Source organism: Bos javanicus, chromosome 8, assembly GCF_032452875.1.
Source record: "Bos javanicus breed banteng chromosome 8, ARS-OSU_banteng_1.0, whole genome shotgun sequence".
Classification (NCBI taxonomy): Eukaryota; Metazoa; Chordata; class Mammalia; order Artiodactyla; family Bovidae; genus Bos; species Bos javanicus.
The window spans coordinates 102,648,032-102,664,825 of record NC_083875.1 but is presented as its reverse complement, the minus strand read 5'-3'; the positions used below and the strand labels follow the sequence as shown (position 1 = coordinate 102,664,825).

The following is a 16,794-nucleotide window of genomic DNA, read 5'->3' as shown; positions in this document are numbered from 1 at the left end:
TCTAAATTGATGGAACAGATCTGAGTTTTTAGTATACGATAACTATGGAATTTCAAATAGTGAGGAAAGGACAGATTAGTCAATAAATGCTGATGAAGAATTTGGTTAACCAACCAGGAAACAATTAAGTCATATCCTTACAGCAAGTGCAAAAATAAACATCACGTCATATACCAAATTAAATGAAATACATTGACCATACCTCAAATTGTTTAAAAAGGAATGAAACGCAAGATTAAAAAAATAACCAGATGATGTTTTATATCAGAGGCTGGCAAGCTTTTCTGGTAAAGGACCAGACAGTAAATATTTCCATCTTTTCGGGTCACACAGTCTCGGCTGCAGCAAGTCAAGTCTGCCGTTGGGGTACAGAAGTCTTACACAGTACGTGGACAAACAGGTGCGGCTACATCCCAGTAAAACTTCAGTTATGGACACAGAAGGCTGAATTTCACTAATTTTCTTATGTCATGAAATATAAATTTTTTTCAGTCATTTAAAAATGCCATTCAAAATCTCTTAGGACTGAAGGTGTCATGGAGGACGGGGTGGGCGTGGTTATTAAAGGACAGCAGGAGGGAGCCCTGCTCAGTGTGGGGAGAGCCGGCGTGTTGACTGTGGTGGTCCTGGTTACAGAAATCTACACACGTGATAGAACTGCACAAACAACGGGCACGCGTGTACTCACAAAGGAGCGCTTGTGAAACGGGCGAAATCTGGACGAGTTGTGTATTGTACCAATGTCAGTGTGCTGGCACTGTTAAGCAAGAACTTAGCTTTGGAGGAAAGTAGATGAAGAGCACCTGGAATCTTCTTATACACACTTTTGGTGAATCTATAATTGACTGTGAATTATAATTATTTCAAAATAGAAAGTTAACAACAACAATTCTTTACTCATGAGTTATATATATTTAAAAAAAAAACAAGGTAGCTGGCCAGAGTTAGCTTCTTGGATTTCATTTGCTGTTTCCTAATTTAGATGAAGTAATGCTAATTTAGTAAAGTAGTGCTCAAAATTCTCCAAGCCAGGCTTCAGCAGGAAGCCTGAACTTCCAGATGTTCCAGCTGGTTTTAGAAAAGGCAGAGGAACCAGAGATCAAATTGCCAACATCTGCTGGATCACTGAAAAAGCAAGAGAGTTCCAGAAAAACATCTATTTCTGCTTTATTGACTATGCCAAAGCCTTTGACTGTGTGGATCACAATAAACTGTGGAAAATTCTGAAAGAGATGGGAATACCAGACCACCTGACCCACCTCTTGAGAAACCTATATGCAGGTCAGAAAGCAACAGTTAGAACTGGACATGGAACAGACTGGTTCCAAATAGGAAAAGGAGTATGTCAAGGCTGTATATTGTCACCCTGCTTATTTAACTTCTATGCAGAGTACATCATGAGAAACGCTGGGCTGGAAGCAGCACAAGCTGGAATCAAGACTGCTGGGAGAAATATCAATTACCTCAGATATGCAGATGACACCACCCTTATGGCAGAAAGTGAAGAGGAACTAAAAAGCCTCTTGATGAAAGTGAAAGAGGAGAGTGAAAAAGTTGGCTTAAAGCTCAACATTCAGAAAACGAAGATCATGGCATCTGGTCCCATCACTTCATGGGAAATAGATGGGGAAACAGTGTCAGACTTTATTTTTGGGGGCTCCAAAATCACTGCAGATGGTGACTGCAGCCATGAAATTAAAAGACGCTTACTCCTTGGAAGGAAAGTTATGACCAACCTAGATAGCATATTGAAAAGTAGAGACATTACTTTGCCAACAAAGGTCTGTCTAGTCAAGGCTATGGTTTTTCCTGTGGTCATGTATGGATGTGAGAGTTGGACTGTGAAAAAAGCTGAGTGCTTAAAGAATTGATGCTTTTGAACTGTGGTGTTGGAGAAGACTCTTGAGAGTCCCTCCTCTGCAGCCACACCTGCTGCTAAGTCACTTCAGTCGAGTCCAATTCTGTGTGACCCCATTGACAGCAGCCCCATCCCTGGGATTCTCCAGGCAAGAACACTGGAGTGGGTTGCCATTTCCTCCAATGCATGAAAGTGAAAAGTGAAAGTGAAGTCACTCAGTCGTGTCCGACTCTTGAAGAACCCATGGACTGCAGCCCACCAGGCTCCTCCGTCCATGGGATTTGTCAGGCAAGAGTACTGCAGTGGGGTGCCATTGCCTTGTCACCAATACCTCTCTCAAGAACAAAGACGCAGGAGGCATGACCCACATGTATCTGTCTCCAGTGACCCATGCTTTTCCTCTGTCAGCTGAGACTAACAGCAGATGGTAATATTTATACCCAGTGAGTTTCGTCTTCCTATGAAATTCAAGCCCAGGAAAGCAGACAGTCCTCAAAATCACCCAACGAAGCAAAGGACACAAACGACAGTCAGCCAAACGGTGTACTAAAACTCAGAGTAAGGAGCAAGTTGTTTTACGCACGGTGGTGTTACTACAACAAGGGAGGAGTCTGTGTAAAGCAGGCAGGAAACCCATTCTTTGGGTGTAAAGATAATAGCTTCCAAAAGTGCAAGTAAAAGGCCCAGAGATCTCCTTCCAGCTGCTATCAGCAAATCCACACATCAAGTGTTCAGGACTCTAGAGTGATTTCCTTTTCCTTAGGCTGTGCCAAACAGGTCCCGTGCTTTTTTTTTTTTTTAACTGTGGCAAAATAAACATAACATGAAACTTAACCATCTTAGTCATTTTTAAGTGTACAGTTCAACAGTGTTAAGTACATTCATACTGTTGTGCAATTGATCTCTAGAACTCTTTTCATAACCTTCACCTACCTAATGTCCCTGTGTGCTTTAAAACTCAGCTCCAGAGATATTCCTGCTAAGATGCCACCTTTCTTAACAGAGCCCCCCATCTGCACCAGCACTTGCCCAGTTTGGGCCAGATATCTCCCACACTGCTATCATGCCTGTGCCTACCGTTCTCAAAACACATTATCACCTGTGCTGTGACTGCCTGTTTATCCACCTGCCTCTGTCCCAGAAGGTCTGAGGATCTATGGTCCTGGGATTGGTTATCTTTGTGTTTGGGTCAGTTCATGTATTTTAAAGGACAGACATAATGGTATCTCCCATCCCACATGTTTACCTGCAGTGTGCCCTGGCCGCGTCCCCATCAAGACATGGAGGCTATCAACCCACCCTAATGAATCCGCGCAGGCCCCATGTATGCTTTGAACAAAAGAATATGGCGGAAGTGATGCTGTGCTGATTCTGGGCGCAGTCCTCACATGGCCCAGGAACTTCCATTTCCGATCTCTTGGGATGCTCATTTTTGGGACACATCCCCAGGAAGCCAGCCAGCCTGCCTGGAGCAGTCCAAGCCACATGAAAATGTCACTTGAGTTAACTGCCAGCCACGAGCCAACTCAGGCACCCAACTCAAGCAAGCCTTCAGATGACCACACGAGAGACACCAAGCAAGAACCATGTAGCTGAGTCCAGGGAACGCATGGAGCCACAAGGCATAAGAATAAACATATTTTGGGACTTCCCTGGTGGTCCAACGGCTAAGACTCCTCGTTTCCAACGCAGGAGGGCCAGGTTCGACTCCTGGTCAGAGAAGTAGATCCTGCATGCTGCAACAAAGACCTTGCATGTTGCAGTGAGAAGTGAAGCTCCCACATGCTGCAACTAGGGCCTGGTGCAGCCAAATAAACACATAATTTTGTTAATGTGTCTTTTAACCTGCCTCATTTGGGGTAGTCTGCTAAGCGCAGTGCGTAACCAAAACACTGTCCACCTGGTACACAGGGGGCACAAAGTGAAGGAACAATTGAATCAGCTCTGATATAACATGCAGCCCAGAGCACTCAATTTAACAGCTGCTGCTGCTGCTACTAGGAGAAGGCAACGGCACCCCACTCCAGTAGTCTTGCCTAGAAACTCCCATGGACGGAGGAGCCTGGTAGGCTGCAGTCCATGGGGTTGCAAAGAGTCAGACACAACTGAGCGACTTCACTTTCACGTTTCACTTTCATGCATTGGAGAAGGAAATGGCAACCCACTCCAATGTTCTTGCCTGGAGAATCCCAGGGACGGAGGAGCCTGGTGGGCTGCTGTCTATGGGGTCGCACAGAGTTGGACACAACTGAAGGGACTTAGCAGCAGCAGAAGCTGCTGCTGCTACTGATTTTATGTGGAAGGGGAACAAAGAGAAACGGTAAAAGAGTCAGGTACATTCCTGCCAGTGAAAAATAACAAAATCCACTATGTCCACGGTGGGTATGAGCTGAGTCCTGGGCTTGACTCTTGCATTCCATCAAATTCCACAGAAATGACAAATGAAATACAAAATTAAGAATAAATCTGTTTTCAAAATCTGGAAAATGGGGATGGATGCCATCATTCAAAAAAAAATTTGCAGTATTTCTGGAAAAGGTGTGAAAAGACAGGATCAAATTTATATAAAAATCAAATTTAGCCAGAGTTGAGAGATCACAACCTAACTGGACCACAGTGGGAAATGTTGGATATGGGAATGGTCTGAGAAAACCCCAAATTCAGAAGTGAGTAAGAACAGAGCAGGCACTGAGTTGGCAGGTGGGGTAAGGAAAAGGGAGTGGAGTGCTGAGTTTCTAATGCAACTTGAAGAGAAGAGAAGAGGAAGGGGGACTTCCCTGATGGCTCAGTGGTAAAGACTGTGCCTGCCAATGCAGTAGACAGGCGTTTGATCCCTGGTCTGAGAAAATCCCTTATGCCGCAGAGCAACTGAGCCCATGCACCACAACTATTAAGCCTGTGCTCTAGAGCCTGGGAACCACAGCTACCGAAAATCTCTCACTCCAGTGCCCAGGCTCCCCAGCAAGAGAAGCCACCGCAATGAGAAGCCAGTGCACCTCAACTAGAGAGCAGTCCCTGACTGTGGCAACTAGAGAAAAGCCTGCACAGCAATGAAGACCCATCAAAAAGAAAAAAACAAAAGAAAGAAAAGAGGAAGGGTATTTTTGGATCAACTGTGAAGTTCTCCATCTGCAGGGCAACTCTCTCCCCACTTCCTCAATTAAGAAGGGTCCACCCAGCCTATTGTCCTGTTATCTGCCACCCACCCCGACAGGAAGCCTGCCCAAGAGTAAAGCCACGGAGCTCTTCTCCATCCTCTTCTTATCGCGTGGCATCCCATCCCAACCCAACCACTGCAGTCAGGCAGAGGCTGACTACACGGTCTCTGTGTATCGCTTATGGCCATGCTGCTGCTGCTGCTAAGTCGCTTCAGTCGTGTCCAACTCTGTGTGACCCCATAGACGGCAGCCCACCAGGCTCCTCCATCCCTGGGATTCTCCAGGCAAGAATAACTAGAGTGGGTTGCCATTTCCTTCTCCAATGCATGCACGCATGCTAAGTCGCTTCAGTCGTGTCCGACTCTGTGACCCCATGGACAGAAACCCACCAGGCTCCTCTGTCCACAGGATTTTCCAGGCAAGAATACTGGCGTGGGTTGCCATTTCCTTCTCCAGCTTATGGTCATATATGCATATATGGCCTATGTTTGTATGCAAACATAGGTATGACATGGCCAAACAAATGCATGCCCCAGAGGAGGCCCAAAAGCAAATCTCAGTACTTGGGACAACAGCATGTACCTCTCCAAGAAGGGAGAAGCAGCCAAACCCCAGTTGCAGACCAGAAGGTCCACGCACCTCCATCTAAAGGTGGTCAGCTCTTGCCCGACGCCAGGATCATCATTGTGGACACCACATTGTGAGAGCACGTCTAGAAACATGATTGCTAAAACAAGTTAGCTTTAATTTAAACAGAAAAGTAGAAACAGTGGAGTGGAATGAAATTAAAAATAAATCCATCATTCAGAAGATCAAATCAATGAATCTTCCCAACATAAAGAATGAAAATATAACCTGATAAAATCAGCCCAGAAAGAGTGGAGCCTCGAAAAGTACAGACTAAAATCCAAACAGCCACAAGTCCTTTCTTCTAAAAAAGAGAATGAAAAATAAAAAGGATGTAGACAAAGCAGAAAGGCTTTACAGTAGAAATACCTAAGAAAAACAGACACCTAAATACAAGCAGGCCGCTAAACTTCTCAATTGAAGAAGAAAACCCTAGGCATACATGGAAGATCGGGTAAAGAAGAAAAAGGAAAAAAAAAAAATAAAAAAGAAGAAAAAGGCACTGGCATAGACTTCTCGCCTGGGACTCTAAGTTCTGAACTGAGACCAAGGAATACTATGCGGTCATTAACAGGAAAGGCAGGGAGGGGAGGGAGGAACAGACTTATGCACCATATGGAAGGGTCTCTGAGATCTGTAACAGTGTACAGCAAGGCACAAGACTCTGTGTACAGTATGCTGCCGTTTGACTTTCAAAAGGATTACATGTGTGTACTTTCACATTCGTGCATAACATCTGCCTCTAGGAAGTTTCTCCAGAAACTGGTAAAGCTGGTTGCTTCTGGGGAGGGAAACCTGCTGCCAGAGGAAGGGAAATGATGGGGCCTGGGCAAAGGGGACACTTTTCACCAGATAAAATTTTGTCTCTTCTGGATTTTGTGCCATGGCAATGCACTGGCTATACCACACACCAAAAATTTTCAGTCGTGCTCACTCTTTCCTCCCCTTCTCACACACATAGTCAAATTTAAAAAGGCAAGCTATAGAATGGGAGAAAATACAATACACATATCTGATGAGCACCTGTATCTAGAATATATCAAAAACTCTTAAAAAGAATATATGTGAGATACATATATATATATACACACACACACAATGAAATGTTATTCAGCCTAAAACAGAAAATTCTGCCATTTGCAATGACATGAAGGAACATGGAGAATATTATCAGTATTATGTGAAGTGAAATAAGTGGGTCACAAAAGGACAATGCTGCATGACCCCACTGATCTGAGGAATCTGAAATAGTCCATTTCATAGCTGCTAAGAGTAGAACGGTGACTACCATTCTCCTGGGAATGGGAAATGGGCTGGGGAACGGGAAGAAACGTTTCCATTATGCAAGATGGAAAGCACTAGAGATCTAATGTACAGCATAGCATCCATAGTTAACAGTGGTGAGGCTTCCCTGGTTAACACTCTGCACTTCACTACAGGGGGTGTGGGTTCCATCCTTGGTCAGGGAAATTCTGCATGCAGTGAGGTGTGGCCAAAGAAAAAACTTAAAAAGAAAAAAATTGTACACTTTAAAATTTGCTAAGAAGGTAGATCTTATTACAAATAACAATATTAGTAATAGCAATATTAAGAGGGTAGGAGGAAACTTTGGGACATGATGGACATGCTTATGGCATAGACTATAGTGACAATTTAAGCAGAAACATACTTATCTCCAAACTCAAATTATATACATTTAACATATACAGCTTTCTGTATGTCAACCATACCTCAGTAAAGTGATTTTTTAAAAAAGAAGACTATGTGACTCGTTCAATATATATAGTATATTCAATATATAGATACAGTATATATATTATATTCAAAATATAAATAGATATGTATATATCTCAATAAGAAAAACAACTCAATAAATACAGGCAAAAGATGTGAAGATACTTCGAAAACGTATACAAATGATCAATTAGCATTTGAAAAGAGGTTTAACATCGTTAGTAACCACATAAAAAAAACTAAAGTCACAATGAGACACTCCTATGCATGCACTAGAATCGATCAAACCACACCAAGCCTCAGCAAAGACGTGGAGCTGCTGGGACTCTGGGACACCGCAACTCTACTGTGAGGTACTTACCCAAGAGAAACGAAAACCTGTCAACTGAAGACATGGACGCGAATGTTCACAGCAGCTGTATGTGTGTCCGAGAATGTGTCCCTTCCCTCTAAGTCACACAGCTCACTGACACTGCTCACACCATGACTTTATAATCCTTCATTATTTCTGCAAGGTCAGGAACATGTACTCTTTCATGTATGATTTTAGTACTTTGAATCGTCTCTTTTTCTCGGTCAATTCCAGCTAAACGCTGCCAATTCTGTTGACTGTTTTCAAAGAATGAAATTTTGGTCCTATTAATTTTCTCTATTGTTTTCCTATCCTCTATTCCACTAATTTCCACTCTAATCTTAATTTCTTCCTTCTGTTTGCTTTAAAGGTCAGTTTGCTCTCCTTTCTTCAGTGTAGTAGCTTAATTTGTAACAGCCCAAAGCTCAAAACAACCTACATATTCATTAATGAGTGAACAGAGAAACAGATAGTGATTATATTCATTCAATGAATGAATGAATATACTCAATAATTTTTTTAAAAAAGAACTATAGATAGAGCAACAATATAAAGTCATCATGTTGAAAGAAACTAGAGAATAAGAGTATATATTTTATGATTCCAATTATACAAAATTCTAGAAAGTGCAAACTGACATAGTGACAGAAAGCAGATCAGTGGCTAACTAGGCCAAAGGTGGGGGAAAATATGAACGACAGAAGTGCATGGAAACCGCTGGAGGGGATGCTCTGTATCTGGATTGTGATAGTAGCTCCACAGGTATATATGCAAGAGTTAAAACTAATTGAATCACACACTTATTTTATATAAATTACACCCCAAGAAGTTACTTCTTAACAATGCTTTAAATTTATGTTTTTAAAGTGGAAAAGAAGGCAGTGGGGCAGTCTCTATATACGTCTCAAGAGGAAATACTCAGCCAAATTACCATTCAGACAAGAAAAGAATAATATATACCACTCAGCTGTTGTTATAGAATATATATCATCCAGGGTGGTTGTGTTTTTTTTCCTTAAGTTACTCTCAGACATAAAATATAGTATACTGAAAAACAGACAAAAATTTGTTTGAGAAAGAAAACATTAGTTTAAGGGAGAGCTGATGCTACTGTGAAATTTGACTCAACTGTTAAAAAGAATTCATAAAATATTTATGATAAAAACTCTCCAGAAAGCAGGAATAGAAGGAACATACCTCAACATAATAAAAGCTATATATGACAAACCCACAGCAAACATTATCCTCAATGGTGAAAAATTGAAAGCATTTCCTCTAAAGTCAGGAACAAGACAAGGGTGCCCACTTTCACCATTACTATTCAACATAGTTTTGGAAGTTTTGGCCACAGCAATCAGAGCAGAAAAAGAAATAAAAGGAATCCAAATTGGAAAAGAAGAAGTAAAACTCTCACTGTTTGCAGATGACATGATCCTCTACATAGAAAACCCTAAAGACTCCACCAGAAAATTACTAGAACTAATCAATGATTATAGTAAAGTTGCAGGATATAAAATCAACACACAGAAATCCCTTGCATTCCTATACACTAATAATGAGAAAACAGAAAGAGAAATTAAGGAAACAATTCCATTCACCATTGCAATGGAAAGAATAAAATACTTAAGAATATATCTACCTAAAGAAACTAAAGACCTATACATAGAAAACTATAAAACACTAGTGAAAGAAATCAAAGAGGACACTAATAGATGGAGAAATATACCATGTTTATGGATTGGAAGAATCAATATAGTGAAAATGAGTATACTACCCAAAGCAATTTATAGATTCAATGCAATCCCTATCAAGCTACCAACAGTATTCTTCACAGAGCTAGAACAAATAATTTCACAATTTGTATGGAAATACAAAAAACCTCGAATAGCCAAAGTGATCTTGAGAAAGAAGAATGGAACTGGAGGAATCAACCTACCTGACTTCAGGCTCTACTACAAAGCCACAATTATCAAGACAGTATGGTATTGGCACAAAGACAGAAATATAGATCAATGGAACAAAATAGAAAGCCCAGAGATAAATCCACGCACATATGGACACCTTATCTTTGACAAAGGAGGCAAGAATATACAATGGATTAAAGACAATCTCTTTAACAAGTGGTGCTGGGAAATCTGGTCAACCACTTGTAAAAGAATGAAACTAGAACACTTTCTAACACCATACACAAAAATAAACTCAAAATGGATTAAAGGTCTAAACGTAAGACCAGAAACTATAAAACTCCTAGAGGAGAACATAGGCAAAACACTCTCCGACATACATCACAGCAGGATCCTCTTTGACCCACCTCCCAGAATATTGGAAATAAAAGCAAAAATAAACAAATGGGACCTAATTAAACTTAAAAGCTTCTGCACATCAAAGGAAACTATTAGCAAGGTGAAAAGACAGCCTTCAGAATGGGAGAAAATAATAGCAAATGAAGCAACTGACAAACAACTAATCTCAAATATATATAAGCAACTCCTACAGCTCAACTCCAGAAAAATAAATGACCCAATCAAAAAATGGGCCAAAGAACTAAATAGACATTTCTCCAAAGAAGACATACAGATGGCTAACAAACACATGAAAAGATGCTCAACATCACTCATTATCAGAGAAATGCAATCAAAACCACTATGAGGTACCATTTCACGCCAGTCAGAATGGCTGCGATCCAAAAGTCTACAAATAATAAATGCTGGAGAGGGTGTGGAGAAAAGGGAACCCTCTTACACTGTTGGTAGGAATGCAAACTAGTACAGCCACTATGGAGAACAGTGTGGAGATTCCTTAAAAAACTGGAAATAGAACTGCCTTACGATCCAGCAATCCCACTGCTGGGCATACACACTGAGGAAACCAGAAGGGAAAGAGACACGTGTACCCCAATGTTCATCGCAGCACTGTTTATAATAGCCAGGACATGGAAGCAACCCAGATGTCCATCAACAGATGAATGGATAAGAAAGCTATGGTACATATACACAATGGAGTATTACTCAGCCATTAAAAAGAATACATTTGAATCAGTTCTAATGAGGTGGATGAAACTGGAGCCTATTATACAGAGTGAAGTAAGTCAGACAGAAAAACACCAATACAGTATACTAACGCATATATATGGAATTTAGAAAGATGGTAACAATAACCCTGTGTACAAGACAGCAAAAGAGACACTGATGTATAGAACAGTCTTATGAACTCTGTGGGAGAGGGAGAGGGTGGGAAGATTTGGGAGAATGGCATTGAAACATGTAAAATATTATGTATGAAGCTAGTTGCCAGTCCAGGTTCGATGCACGATACTGGATGCTTGGGGCTGGTGCACTGGGATGACCCAGAGGGATGGTATGGGGAGGGAGGAGGGAGGAGGGTTCAGGATGGGGAACACATGTATACCTGTGGCAGATTCATTTTGATATTTGGCAAAACTAATACAATTATGTAAAGTTTAAAAATAAAATAAAATTTTTAAAAAACTGCACTATTAAAAAAAAAGAATTCATAAAATAGAAGAGGCATTAATCTAAAAAAAAAAATTGATCACAATGAGGAACTCAGTAATTTCACTAAAACCTAAAAGAGGAAGTAAAAACTAACTCAAGGTCTCTCCTTGTTCTGGAGAAAGTTACAAATACTAATTAAACCTTGATTATGGTAGAAGAATATAATTATAAACTTTAGTCAAATAGAAACAGGAAACAGAATTTGGAAGAAAATAAAATTGAACAAAAGGACACTTGATCGATGTATCCAGAGTCAGGAAAAGGAGAAATAAAACAAAAAGAAAGCATAATAAATAGAAAATAAAGAATAAAAGTAAAATTCCACACAAAATATTAGCAAACTGAATCCAAGACTAAGTAGGACTCATCCTGAGTATAAATATTAGGAAATTAACTATATTAAAATATCAATGCAGAAAAAAATAATTTTCATAGATGCTAATAAGGCATTTTATTAAACCCAATTCCATTCCTAATTTTTTTAAAATTGGTAAGCAATGAATTAAAAGTAAAACAAAACTTTAACTTGATAAGAAAACAACAACAAACATATCTAATGAGAAAATACTCGATATATCCCCTTCAACAAGAAACAAGATAAAAATGCCCTCACTATTTTAAGAATTTCCATAGGTCTTGGTCAGTACAACAAAATGAAAAAAGTATATTTTAGGAGAGAAGCATTCAGTTGCAAAGTATATGATTCTCTTGGATTTCCAAGTAGAAAATAAATGAAAAATGATTCAAAACATGTTAGGAATTCAATAAGGTGGCTAAGTGCATGATAAAATTTCAAAAATAAATAGCTTCTCTATATACAGGCCATAAGAAACTGCAATTAATAGTAATTTTTATTTTAGAACTTTATCTTTTGATCTTGGGGCAGAGGAAGAGAAACAGGAACCTGAAAAGCCCAGAAATGCAATGGTCTGTCCAAAGGGGATTTGGCTAGAAGCACCTAGAACAGTGCCGGGCACTGGATAAATATTTTATGAATAAATGAATGGAATATGAGCTTCCTGATTAGGTCTGGTTCCTCTCATCTATTTCCTCTAGGAGGGAGTTCTGTTTTCTTGCCAGCTGAAACAGACCTTTCTTCTCAAGGTATATAGCTCACACATCAGAAAGATTTCTCCTTTCCTTTTTAGCACCTTGAATGAGCCAAGAGTAATTTACTCTTATTCAAACAAAATGAAAATCAAATAAAGGAGAGGAAGTGAAAACATCTACCATAATCAAGTCATGGCAATAATCAGATCAATGTTAATGTAAATATGACATGATTGTGAATGTTTATTGTGAGCTGTTTATTGGTTAAAGCTATCTATAATCTGGCCCTGAACTGCAGAAAATAACCCTAGAGCTGACTCAAGGTTTTCTTTCCCACAATTTATGCATTCTTTCTGTAGAACTGGGTCTGTTTCCTCTTCCTTCCGTGCAGTCTTATAAAAATTCTTAACTATACAACCTTGCTATAGTCCAGGAAGCATTTTTCTTTTCTTTCACCTGTATTATTATGTTCTGAATGTTAACACACCACATGATGCACATATGCCTACCACTGCTGCTGCTAAGTCACTAAGTCACTTCAGTCGTGTCCGACTCTGTGCGACCCCATAGACGGCAGCCCACCAGGCTCTGCTGTCCCTGGGAGTCTCCTGGCAAGAACACTGGAGTGGGTTGCCATTTCCTTCTCCAATGCAGGAAAGTGAAAAGTAAAAGTGAAGTCGCTCAGTTGTGTCTGACTCTTCGCAACCCCATAGCTGAAGCCTACCAGGCTCCTCCATCCATGGGATTTTCCAGGCAAGAGTTCTGGAGTGGGGTGCCATTGCCTTCTCCACACCTACCACTGGTACCTATCAAAACAGGCAAGGAATCTTTGTAGTCATCTAAAATATGTTGTTCATATCAATTACAAGGATCAGTCATGGGGCCTTTCTGGTGGCTCAGTGGTGAAGAATCCATCTGCCAATGCCAAAGACATGGGTTCGATCCCTGATCCAGGAGATTCCACATGCCACGAAGGAACTAAGCCCACACTACAACCACTGAAGCCCGCATGCCCTAGAGCTCATGCTTCACAAGAGAGGCCCCCACAGCCAGGAGCCTGCACACCACAACGAGAAAGCAGCCCTCGCTCTCCGCAGCTAGAGAAAAGCCCACGCAGCAACAAAGACCCAGCACAGCCAAAAATAACAACTAAATAAATAAAGTTATGAGAACAGCTTTTGGGGCCCACTATGCATGTCATTAAGTTATCAGAACCACCTTACTAACTCAGACGGTAAAGATCTGCCTGCAATGCAGGCGACCCAGGTTTGATCCCTGGGTTGGGAAGATCTCCTGGCTGAGGAATTGGCCACTCACTCCAGTATTCTTGCCTGGAGAATCCCACGGACAGAGGAGCGTGGCAGGCTACAGTCCATGGATCCCAAAGAGTCGGACATAACTGTGCAACTAAGCAGGTAGGCACGCACTATAATTCTCATTTTATTAACAGGATAACAGAGGCTCAGGGCAGGTAAGTGACTTCCCAGCCAGTAAGTGATTATATTAGGACTCCCTTGGCTAACTCTTAAGGTTCCGTTTTTTTTCTTTCTACTCAGTTGCACCAGCTTCAAACCTACACTACTCTAACTTCTCTAATGTAACAGTTTGAAATTACATTGATTTGGAACCAGAGGAGCAAAAAAACTTTATTCCTCCTGCTGCTGGCAACATTGTTTCTCATGATGGACAGATTCTCTCTATCCATTTCCTGCAACATCACAGACCAACAGAGAAATGAAGTTTCCCTGATTCATGAATAAGTCAACAGCAAGACTCTTCTGTCAGTTTCATCATAATTTAACCTCCAAGAGAGTTTAAAGTGGACAGTATTGTGATTTTAAGTAAGCAGCCAGCCTGTCAAGGTTAATACCTGAAAACATATTCAGCTATGTGATACCAAAACTGGTTTATTTAAAATGCAAACACTGCTTCTACAGCTTACAATCTTGGGACGCTGTGGTGTGTCTTTAATGAATGTTATCCTTTTCCACTCACATGTTCAAGAGAAGAATGATTTGAGAGAAAAAACAAGTGGCTACCTTCTTCAGAGTCAGGTTGAAAGTGGAGATGTGACCATTTTGCTCAAACCACAGCACTTGAGACATGCTTAGTAATCTGCGGGGACTTTCCTGGTGGCTCAGTGGCTAAGGCTCCACACTCCCAAAGCAGCGCGCCCAGATCTGATCCCTGGTCAAGAAACTAGATCCCACATACCACAGCCAAAAGGATCTCATATGCCAGGACTAAGAACCAGTACAGACAAATAAATAAATAAAAATAAAGATTAAAGAAAAAAAAAAGAAAGAAATCTGTAGATGCACGTTAGCCCCGAATTTGGATCTCAGTCTAAAAATCTAAACAGTCTAGTATAAAATACTATATAAAATACTACCTAGGTTACTCAAAAGGCTCCACAGATACCTACAATAATGTGCCGAGCCTCCCAGAAGACCTGGGAAGGAGAATTTGGTTACACTGAAAAAGTCAAGTCCACTGCACTGTTTCAGACAGAGCTGTTGGTCTGCCCCTAACATAAGCATGCATACATGCAAAGTAAGTCGCCTCAGTCGTGTCCGATTCTGTGTGACCCCACGGACAGCAGCCCACCAGGCTCCCGTGTCCACGGGATTCTCCAGGCAAGAAGACTGGAGTGGGCTGCCATCTCCTTCTCCATCACTAACATATCCACCCCCTGGTACCACGTCTTCCATTTGCACTTGTTTGTAAGTTGGTCACCCCTCTCTCTAAAAAGCTGCAGCGAAGCCCAGAACCCCTCACCAGGATAAGGACTGCTATGAGGAAATCTGGAAGGGAGAAGAGCTCACATCACTGGCTGAAAACGTGTCTCTTTCATGGAGCCAAGCAAGGGCCACGGCAGCCCTGTGGTCAGGGAGGGAGGGGGCAAGAGCATGAAACAGGGTCTGACAAGGTCCGGACAGCTGGTGAAACACGGCAAGGTCCTGCTCCTCCTCGGTGACTTGAGGCAGGAAAGAAAAAATGTCTTAACTCCAGGGGAAAAAAAGATAGTTCAGAAAATTGAATGATCATTGGGAGAAAAGGGTAAAAGCTCACTCTGAGCCAGTATTCACCTGTATTTGATGAGAACAGATTAAAATCTACAGAAAAGGGCTTTCCTGGTGGTCCGGTGGTTAAGAATCCACCTTGCGATGCAAGGGACACTGGTTCAATTCCTAGTCCGGGAAGAAGGACATTTAAAGAATAGTGATGTCAGCCGTTCTCGCCTTCTGAGACGGCCTACACACTCTGTGGAGCGCGTTTCTTTCTAAATAAATCCGCTTCTTATCTATCACTTTGTCTCTTACTGAATTCTTTCTGCAGTGAGACATTGAGAATCTGAGCTTCACTGAGTCCTGAGACCAGTTGCAGGGGATCACACCTCGGTCACACCACACTGGAGTAAAGCAGACCTGGAGAGGTGACCTGCGGCAACAGACCTCCCTGACTGCTCACACGAACTGCTCTCTGGCCTGAGGCTTCTCTTCTGAAAACACAACAGAAGTGCAGCCAGGGATATGCAGGCCATAGCAGTGAGCCTCCACATCGGGCACACAGCTGCCTACAGGCAAAAGACCTAGATTCCTGCATTTTTAGGGAAAATCTGCTCTTGATAATACCTGGGCCCTGTATCTTTAATATTTTTTCTCTTTAAAAAAGAAAAAGAACAGTGATGTTATATACAAAAACAGCATGTTTAAAAAAGAGACAAAGAAAGATGAGGTTTCAAATACTTTCACCATAGGGAGATTATAACGTGCTAAAAACAAGAATCACAGAAATACCTGGAAAGATGTGTTTAAAGCTAAAAAGGAAGATGTGGGAGTCCTAAGCCCTGCTGCAGTAGTAAAGTCCATCCAGAGACGAAACCTAAGGAACTAGCAAAGGGCAGGAAGCATGGCTGGATGGGCTTACCGTTGGAACTTAGAAGGAAACAGAGGAGAGCCCAGCAAAGCGGGGCAGAGCAGGGGAAGGAAGGCCAAGAGAGGAGAGAATTAATTCATCCAGTGAATGAAGCATCCACTATGTGCCAGGCATTGGGCCGTGAACAGAGTTTAAGACCCTGAGGAAAAAAAGGCATAGAAAAAAAGCATTGAGGGGAAGCTAGCTAATGATATCACTCAAGGAAAATGAGCACTGAACCAAGGGTCTAGAAACCTGGGTCCTGACCTCAACTCTGCCACAAACCAGCCGGGTGACCCTATCTGATAAATCACTCCTCTCTCTGAGTCACAATTTCCTCTACTGAAAAGAGAGGGTCCTGGAGGGAGAGACCACGGAGTCCTCTGCGGCTCTAAAGGCCTGAGTTGTTAACGGCACAAAAACAGCTGCTGCGGTTCTCCCTGAGCCGTGAGCGGTCGAGGCAGGACCTGGCCCGTGGGGCTGGATGCTGAGGCAAGAGGAGGCAGATGGTGAGGCAGATGGAAGCACTGCACAAAGACTGCTCATCCAAGGAGCCTGACGGTGACGGGAGAGCGAGCAGGC

At 41.7% G+C, this 16,794-nt stretch overlaps 1 protein-coding gene across 1 annotated transcript in view; it reads right to left on the bottom strand.

Moving 5' to 3' along the window:
• SNX30 (sorting nexin family member 30) overlaps positions 1–16,794 on the bottom strand; it is a 108,417-nt gene that overhangs the window by 76,322 nt on the left and 15,301 nt on the right. The window lies entirely within an intron of this gene.